The following is an 8869-nucleotide window of genomic DNA, read 5'->3' as shown; positions in this document are numbered from 1 at the left end:
AAGGCCTCTGAGACAAATTAGCTTAATATTAGAGGCTAACGGAAGCAAATAACAAATATACATCATCCATTAAGCTCTGCAGACTTATATGAGATGGAAAAATTTTAAACTTTTTGTATACATATTTACACGTCACCCTTACGTCATCATATATATACAGATTAGACAAAAAAGGACTTAACCCTTTTTACAAAATAAGTAAAGACTTGTTTAACCAAACAAGAAAACAAAACTTGAACTTTATGCACTTAACCATAATCACTAGACACATCCGGAACCTCCACGAGAGGCACATAGGTTGGCTGACAAAACAGAATCCAAGCAGAAGCTCTAGGCCTGGTCACGCACGTGATCACCTACATACATAAATAATACAATAAGCTAGAGCCCAGTCAATAATAACAAAGTAAAGATTTTACTGAATGATGTCCATACAGAAACAGAGTCTTGTACGTGATCAGATGTCAAAACAGAAATAGATTCATATACGTAGTCATATTCGTATTCAAAGTTCATATATTTCACATTATAATACGCGGCACATTCATTAGCGTTAACAAATACGATGAGCCATGAAGGGACGGTCGTAAAGGCATTCCGATGACCCATAAACGAACAGCCATAAGGCATTCCGATGACTCATGTGCACAGAGACGTTTTTGATGACCCATAAAGGGACGGCCATAAAGGCATTATAATGACCCATAAAGGGACGCAAAATATCACATGATGCTATGGATGCCATGAATACATTTCAAAAATTTAGGCAATCATTCATTCACACAAAACATAGCATTCCGGGAAAACTAATCATTTCATATTATCATAAAATAATTAAAGTTAAACATAACTTTACAGAGTTATTACTCACAGTGTTCAAATGCCGGGTTCGCCCTTATAGTTGACCCTACATAATTCATAATACACATAGAAATTGAGTCACAATACCATTTATTCTGTTCTTTAACTTATTTAACATTTTTGGGCTTCTTTTATGTTCTTTAATTCATTTACAATGTTTAATGCATGCCTAAGAGTGCTTTGGAAAGAAAGAGAATGGAAAACGAAGTATAGAATAACTTTTTAAAATTTCTGAAACAGGGCTCTCCGCTCGAGTGTAGCTTCGGCCGCTCCTCTTTGGATTGAAAAGTACTAGTACTTGCATTTTACGCTCAAGCGAGACTTTCGATGTTCAAGCGAGAAGCCTTACGAAACAGGGTTCGCTCGAGTGTACACTTTGCCGCTCGAGCGACAATACAAATCTCAGCAAAAGTTCTGGGAGCTCGATTTCCACGTTCAAGCAACACATCCCTCGCTGGAGCGGACATGTCGAGTTCTGGATTTTTTCAAATTATGTTTGAGCTTCAAACTTGGTTCCAACCAATGTAATTAATATCATAAGACTTATATATAACTTTTAACATGAATATAAGGGCCAATTTTACAAGATTTGAATCTCAAATTTACATAAATCCATCTCATAAAGTCGAATCATATCAAACTCACTTCATAACTTCAAGGCTCATGAAAATTAATTTCCATATCATTTTGAAATATACATGCATGTGAAATATAGGCTTCATTTTCAACTTAAATAGTACAATTGATGATCAACTTCATGGAATTCAACATTATCATGCTTGCATGTGCCAAATAGCCTTCGATTCATTATGAAATACATGTTTGTACTCAAATATGCAAACTTGTGACAATCCTTTACATGCATGTACACACAAACTTCAAATTCATCAAATTCAACTCAATTCATGTTCTTCATAGCAAGCCCAATTCTAAACTCACAAATTCTAAAACTTGAATTGAGCTTTCAAAATAATTTCAAAACTCGGGTTCATACATGGTTTGTCTAAACATACAAACTCTTAAATAATCAAGATAATATGATAAATTTCAAATCATTTATATCAAAACTCCTTTAATTTATGAATTAAGCTAATTGTTCATAAACCCATAAATTTCCAAAGCTTAATTCTTATTTCATCAAAACATGAAATCAATTATTAGAAATCCATGATGCATGTACAATTAGAATATTAAAACTTGTAGAATTTATCCCTGCATGTAGAAATTCGACTCAATTCATGCATGATATTCCAAAATCAAACCCAAAGTAATTAATTTCTTATTTAAATTCATAAACTTGATCTTGGCTCTAATTCTTCATTTTATTATCTGTAACGCCCTCAAAATATTACATAAATCAACCATTCATAAGAATCGTAAACATAATAAAAATGTTACATTTTCATTCATCAGAGTCTGTATTACAAAAGATATTACATGCATTACACTTTCACAAATATTCTTCCTGAAACTATAGCATGTTACTCTAATTGATAACAACAAAATAAATGTCCTACGGACTTACATCTTTCCAAGTTATCACTTGGTTACAACAAAAGAAGAGTCTAGTCTCTATACAAGTAAAGCCATTGGCTTAAAAGAAAGCATCCAATACAAAATCAAATAGTAAAAATGGAGCCTTCAGCCCCTAAATCTCTCAAGCTATGCCCGTTGAGGCAGCATGTCACCTGTACCTGAAAATAGTGTCCCAAGTAGGGTGAGCCAAAGCCCAGTAAAGATATGCTACACAATATATGAGAATTAACTAGGGCATAAGCATCAGATAAATGTGGGATATTTCTCAACCGACACATATTATTTCTATGACCATTCAATTTACATAACCATGTCTCAATTCATTTCCAATCATCTATTCTGGGTAAATCTATTTACCAAGTTCATAATTATCAAAACAACCAAAATGAGATTTCAACTCAATGGTTCACAATTTTATGCATTCATCAATCCAACACTTCTATTTCTTGTCATTTTACAGAACTACGTCCGAGAGAACCGGCACCCATAAATTTATAAGATTTCGGGATTTTCACCTTGGACACTCTGACCAACTTAATTATCAATGGAGTCCATCCCCTATCTTCTCTCAAACAATGAAGTACATTCCCTATCTCCTTGTAACAACCCTCAACACTGTTTACTGATAACACCACTAATTAGTGCTAATCCATGATTAAGCATGTTAACTGACTGATTGACTGAATTACTAAACTGATTGATTGATTATGCTGGTTTGAATGCAATCCTATCTGTTGACTGTTAAATTATCTGTTCATAATTTATTCTTTAAACTGCAAATTGAAGGCCTTATCGACGGCCGAATCTGAAATTGATTAGTGCTCTGTGTTAATTAGAATTAATGTGATTTTATGGTATATTTATTTGAAATGTGATTTGGTATGATTAAATTGGTTTAAATAATGTTAAATTACATTAATTGGGTTATTTTTAATATTGCCACTTAGTGGACAACTCTAGGCTATGTATTTGATTCATTTGTTTGGCACTACCATTTCATTTCATCAGCCATTTCTAAGGAAAACCGACTAGAGAGAGAGAGAATAGGGAGATAGCTTGATTTCATCTCATTTTGGCTTGGAAACTTGGTAGAATTGAAGGAAATTTGCATGATTGTGCTTCCAAACTCTAGACTCAAGACTTAAGGTAGGGGGTTCTTCCTTTTAATTGTGCATTTGAGTTGATTCTTGCATGGTTCATGAGCTTCTAGTGATTTAAGTCTAGAATTGGTCCTAATATGTTGAATTGAAGCTTAATCCATGCATGCATGTACATGTTCTAGCATATTGAGGTTGCTTTCATGGAAATTGTTACATGCATGTTCATATTATGGTTCTAGTACAAGAATTCATCATGTTTTTGGAAGTTTAGACTCATTTGAGCTTGCTTTGAAGCTTTGAAGTTGATTAAAGACATGCATGTCACATTTGAAATATTGTTCTTGGACTTTGGTTTAAAATCATGTTAATTGAACTACCTTTGTGCTTTAATTTCTCAAATTGATCTTTGAAATATGTCACATTATGAGTTTTGAAGTGTTTTCCAGAAAATTAGCCCAAAAGGATCGAATTTGATGCATTGAAACTTGATTTTGAGCTTGAGGTTCAAATCTGGAAATTCTAGATTTTGGACTCCCGCTCGAGCAGGGTAAGTGGCGCTCGAGCGGGAAATTCGTGTATACAGCACTTTTGTTGTGTTTACAGTCCGCTCGAGCGGGGTTTTGCATGCTCGAGCGAGGACTTGTGTCACACGCTTGAGCAGGTGTTGAGCGCCCATCGAGCGTGATTTTCACATATCCAGTACTTTTGTAGTCCGCTCGAGCGGGAAAGTTTACGCTCGACCGGAGCCTTTTGTTTGCATGTCCGCTCGAGCGGGGAAACCCACGCTCGAACGGGACCTCTGTTTTCTGAAAATGTTTTTAAAGTGCATCTTTGCATCCTTATTCCATCCTAGGTATTCTTGGGCCTAGTCTAAGGCATCTTAATGAGGATATTGATGTAGAACCACACCGAGGCAAATTAGGGATTGAGTTATTATTTCCCAACTGTGTAGCTTAGTGTGTGTTCACTCTGTAACTGTGTAGGGTTGACATCCAAGGATGCGTATTAGCTTATCTATAGCCCAGAACTCTGTGAGTAACGATGTTGTAAAGATATGTTCAATAATGATTATCTTCTGAACAATTAAACTGTACTGTTTTCTGAAATGATACTGTTACTGAATGAATGATGTCCTATTTGTGAACTGTATTCGTGGCATCTATAGCAATATACTATCACTGAACTGTTACTACTACTGTTACAGAGATCTCTGTCGGTTCCCATGTTTGGAACCATTACTGATGGCCATCATTGACTGCTCGGTCTGTTAAGACCTACTGTACTATTTTGCTATGGGGTGTACCACATATGACTATTATAGTTTCTGAATTACTGTGTGGCATGATTTATGAGCCACAAACTGAATGACTGATATACTGTTTAAATGACTATTTTCAATACTGAAAGGACATTCATTCTTAACCTCTTTACGCAAATGTTAGTCACTGGACTTTAGCTCACTGCTCATATATATATGTAGGTGTGCAGGCACCAGACCGTTGCTAGAAGTGTCGAGCTTAACTCCTGTTTTGTCAAGCCAACCTTTGTGCCTCACTGCGAGGTTCCAAGTCCTTCAAGTCAGGGCTTTTGGGGTGTTTTAGTTTCTCTCTTTTTGTATCTGTTATGTAATTACTGTATAGACTGAATAATGTTGTACTGTATTGTTCTAATAGGGATTAAGTCCCTGTCCTGAATGATTATATATATTGTACATACTGTTTTGGTACTGATTGTACATGTGTATTGAAAAGTCTTTTTGCGTACAGACTGTCGCAGCTCATTGGACATCTTTTAATTACTGTTTTGGCTTCTGCCAGCCCCTGTACTCTGTATTACTGTATTACTGTTAAGCAGGCCTTCGATAATCTCGGATTACTGGCCGGTTACGGTGCTAAACTCATAGGAGCGGGTTTGGGTCTTGACACTCCTCCCATACAATGATACATATACAATGTATTTAAACACGTTGTCATATACAATGACTCATCAATGGACATATTCAATGGTTTACTCAAACCGTCATATTTAATAACATAATTCAATTGATTAGTTTCAATTTTTCCTAATCCTCATGCATTTTCCACAACAATCATAGCTATCCTCCACCGATAGCCCAAAACAGATATTTCTAAACAGATAAATAAATCTATTAACATATAATTTATCAAATTTTCCATGGGTGAGTGATTTATTAATCCAACTACACCATTTAATCATAATTTCCTCCAATTTCATAATTCTCAAACCAATTTCATAATTTATACAAAATCATTTATTTAATTCAAATTAGGACAATCTCCTTCATCTTTCCAAATATTATAACCAAGACCAAATTTCATCAATCATACCCAAGTTATACCATGTTCAAGACCTTTCATACACTTATGGTACCAAATATGGAAACCCCTCCTTCAAAAATCAACACCCAAACCCTAACTTCACCCAAATCTTCCCAAATCCCACCATTTATACAAAATAACAAACATCTAGGTTAAAACTCATAACAAAGAGTAGAATATCCCTACCTCAAATGGAGAAGCTCAAAGAGGAAGAAGGAGAAACCTGAAGATGCTCCAAACTTGAATTTTTTGGATCAAAAGGAAGCCCATGCGATTCTCTATCCTTTTTACAAAGGGAGTAGGGTAGAGAGACTCTAGATCATGAGGTATTTGTAAGGAAATGGAGAGTTTTAGAGAGAGAGGCAGCCGATCTAGGGTTTTGAGTGAAGAAGGGACCAAAAAGTGATATAAAACCACGCTGCTGCGAACTGATATATGCGAGGCTCGCTCGAGCGAAAGAGTTGTCGCTCGAGCGACCAAACACAACAAGCGGCCTCGCTCGAGCACAGGAAGCGTCGCTTGAGCGCACAATGCAAAGCTTCAGGTTTGCCACCAACACAGACGCACGCTCGAGCGCAAGAGTTCTCACTTGAGCGAAGGAACAAATAACACGCGTCTCACTCGAGCGTAAAAGTTGTCAGGCGAGTGAAAGCTGCATCTAAGAAAGAAACCTGAGGACTCTCAATCCTTGCTCAAGCGCAAGAACCCTCGCTCAAGCGCAAAAACCTCACTCGAGCGAAGAAGCCAAAACCTGGGCAGCAACCATTTGTACCAACTCCCTACCAACATGTTCCAAACTCACCCAACACGACCCATAACTCAATTTCAACGAATTAAAGAGAGGAAACAAGACAAAGACAACAACATACAACCACGGAACTCGAGTCCGGAACACAATAAAGGTCGGGGTAAAACCCGGATCGCTATATTGTCAAATTTTCCTAGCAAACATTGCATATATGTAATTCCAATAAAACTAACTAATTTAATATATATTCAATAACATGTTTAAATTAAATAAAACTCTTAAATTACATCACATGCATGGATTAGAGATTAAAATCAAACCAATTTTTAGGTTTCAAAACAAAATCAAAACCTCAATTAAATCCATGATTAAACCCCCCCCCCCCTTTTTTTATGAACTCAATGTTTTCAAAACATTTTCTTCAAAATCAAATGCATAATAAATTTGTATGGCTCAAATCCTTTCAAAACTCATGGTGCATGCAAATATACATTTCATATATATCAAGGTTTCCAATCTCAAGCTCAATTTGAAGAATTCTTACAATTATTTCCATGACCACAAACATGCATGTAACCCATTTCATGTTTAGAACCCAATTTCCTTCCATAATTTTGAATCCAATTCAATTTCTTCATCATTTTACTAATTCCTCTTAAATCATGAAATTGAAATTACAAACTCTTTTAAAGAAATATTTGCATATATGAAATTAGGATCAAAACTACTGATTTTATATTTTTCCCAAGCAAATCATAATTTAATTCTTGAATCACTCTAATTTAGATTTTTATTAATTTTCTTCATATCTAACCCAAATTTAAACTCTTAAGTCTTTTTACACATGAATTAAATCTAAAATTTTGAAATTCTAACATGCATGTAAGGATGAGCCTCAAACTTATTAAGAATAATAAAAATCAAACTCAAACTAATTAATTTTCAAATTTATTTCCATAATCCTAAACCTAACTTGATTTTCTTCATCTTCTTTTTCATTTCTTTTTGATTACATGAAATTGAATCTAAATCCTTTTTAATTTCAGTTTTTAAATCTACAAGATTTGAACTTAAATTCCATACCTAGAGTTCTTGAATGAAGAATTTCTTTTGAATTTCCTTTTCCTTCCTTTAGACCCATGCTTCCTTGAGCTCCATCTCTCTCTTCTTGACATAGAGCATCTCCCCCTTCTTTTTTTGTCCAGCAACAAAGTGCATGGAATTCTCTCTCTCTCTCTCTCTCTCATGGGTTTTCTCCCACCAGAACCACCCCCACATGGGCTTTCATTCAAATCTTTCCACACATACACACCCCCAAATGGGCTTTCATTCAAATCTTTCCACATGTACACACACATGCACCTCTCCTGTTGACACATATTGCACACGTGCACCTTGGTTCAAGCTTCCAGCACATCACTTACACATAAATACATAATCAGATTTCTCAGAACACCCGCACAAGTTTCTCTGCACACCCACACACTTACAATTCTAGATTCTCCCTTAATTTAATTTGTGATTTATATTAGCTTAATTAAATAACACGTAGTCTTAATAAATCTTAATTAACACATAATAAAATTAATTACAATTAATCATAAATTTTAAATAATTTAATTTGTCTAATTTGACTTCCTTTAGAGTCCAATTAATTATATTAAAATTTATTATTTTGAATCAGATTTTTAATCAAACTCCCAAAAAGCTCCAAATATCAAATTAAATTTATTTCCATCCTAAATTTCATTTTCTTAAATCATTAAGGTCTTCAATTTCGGATTAAACTTCAAAATCTTTGCCAATAAATTACATGCTCAATCGAATACCTCATAAATAAATTTAATTCATAAAAATCTTAATTCCCAATTCTCAGAACTTAATTAATTCCAATTCAAACCCAATTAATCAAGTCTCAATTTCACAAATCTGAATCGAATATTTAATTAAATTCCCATATAGTCTCGAAATTGAAATAATTAAATTCACCATTTGTACTTTCTTGAGTCATTTAGGCTTTCAATTTCTAATTCCAAAAATTAATTCTCAATAGAATCATATATGAATCAATCTCCATAATTTTTGTAAATCCCAGATTAAATTAGAATAATTGGCAATTAAATTTTAAATTTTCTTAATTAATTAAGTGCTAATTATTATACGTGGTGGAGTCCTCACAAAAAATCCATAAAATTCTTCTTACCAAACCAATATAGAACAAGCCTTTATTCAAACTTTAAGGAATTTCCACCAAAAACTCTATTTCCATAGAGCTCACTTTGGTT

General features: G+C 34.4%; 1 long non-coding RNA gene across 1 annotated transcript; it reads right to left on the bottom strand.

The window, feature by feature from the left end:
* Positions 1-2238: 2238 nt before the first annotated feature.
* LOC145813678 (uncharacterized) lies at positions 2239-7892 on the bottom strand. The gene is made up of 2 exons (XR_014356896.1): positions 7668-7892; positions 2239-2555 (listed from the first exon to the last, which is right to left on the bottom strand). It is a non-coding gene; the product is annotated as an uncharacterized LOC145813678 (long non-coding RNA).
* Positions 7893-8869: the final 977 nt, after the last annotated feature.

The sequence above is a fragment of the Camellia sinensis genome, chromosome 15 (genome assembly GCF_055761805.1).
Source record: "Camellia sinensis isolate YWXY chromosome 15, ASM5576180v1, whole genome shotgun sequence".
Classification (NCBI taxonomy): Eukaryota; Viridiplantae; Streptophyta; class Magnoliopsida; order Ericales; family Theaceae; genus Camellia; species Camellia sinensis.
The sequence above is the reverse complement of the archived record's forward strand: the minus strand, read 5'-3'. Positions and strand labels throughout refer to the sequence as shown.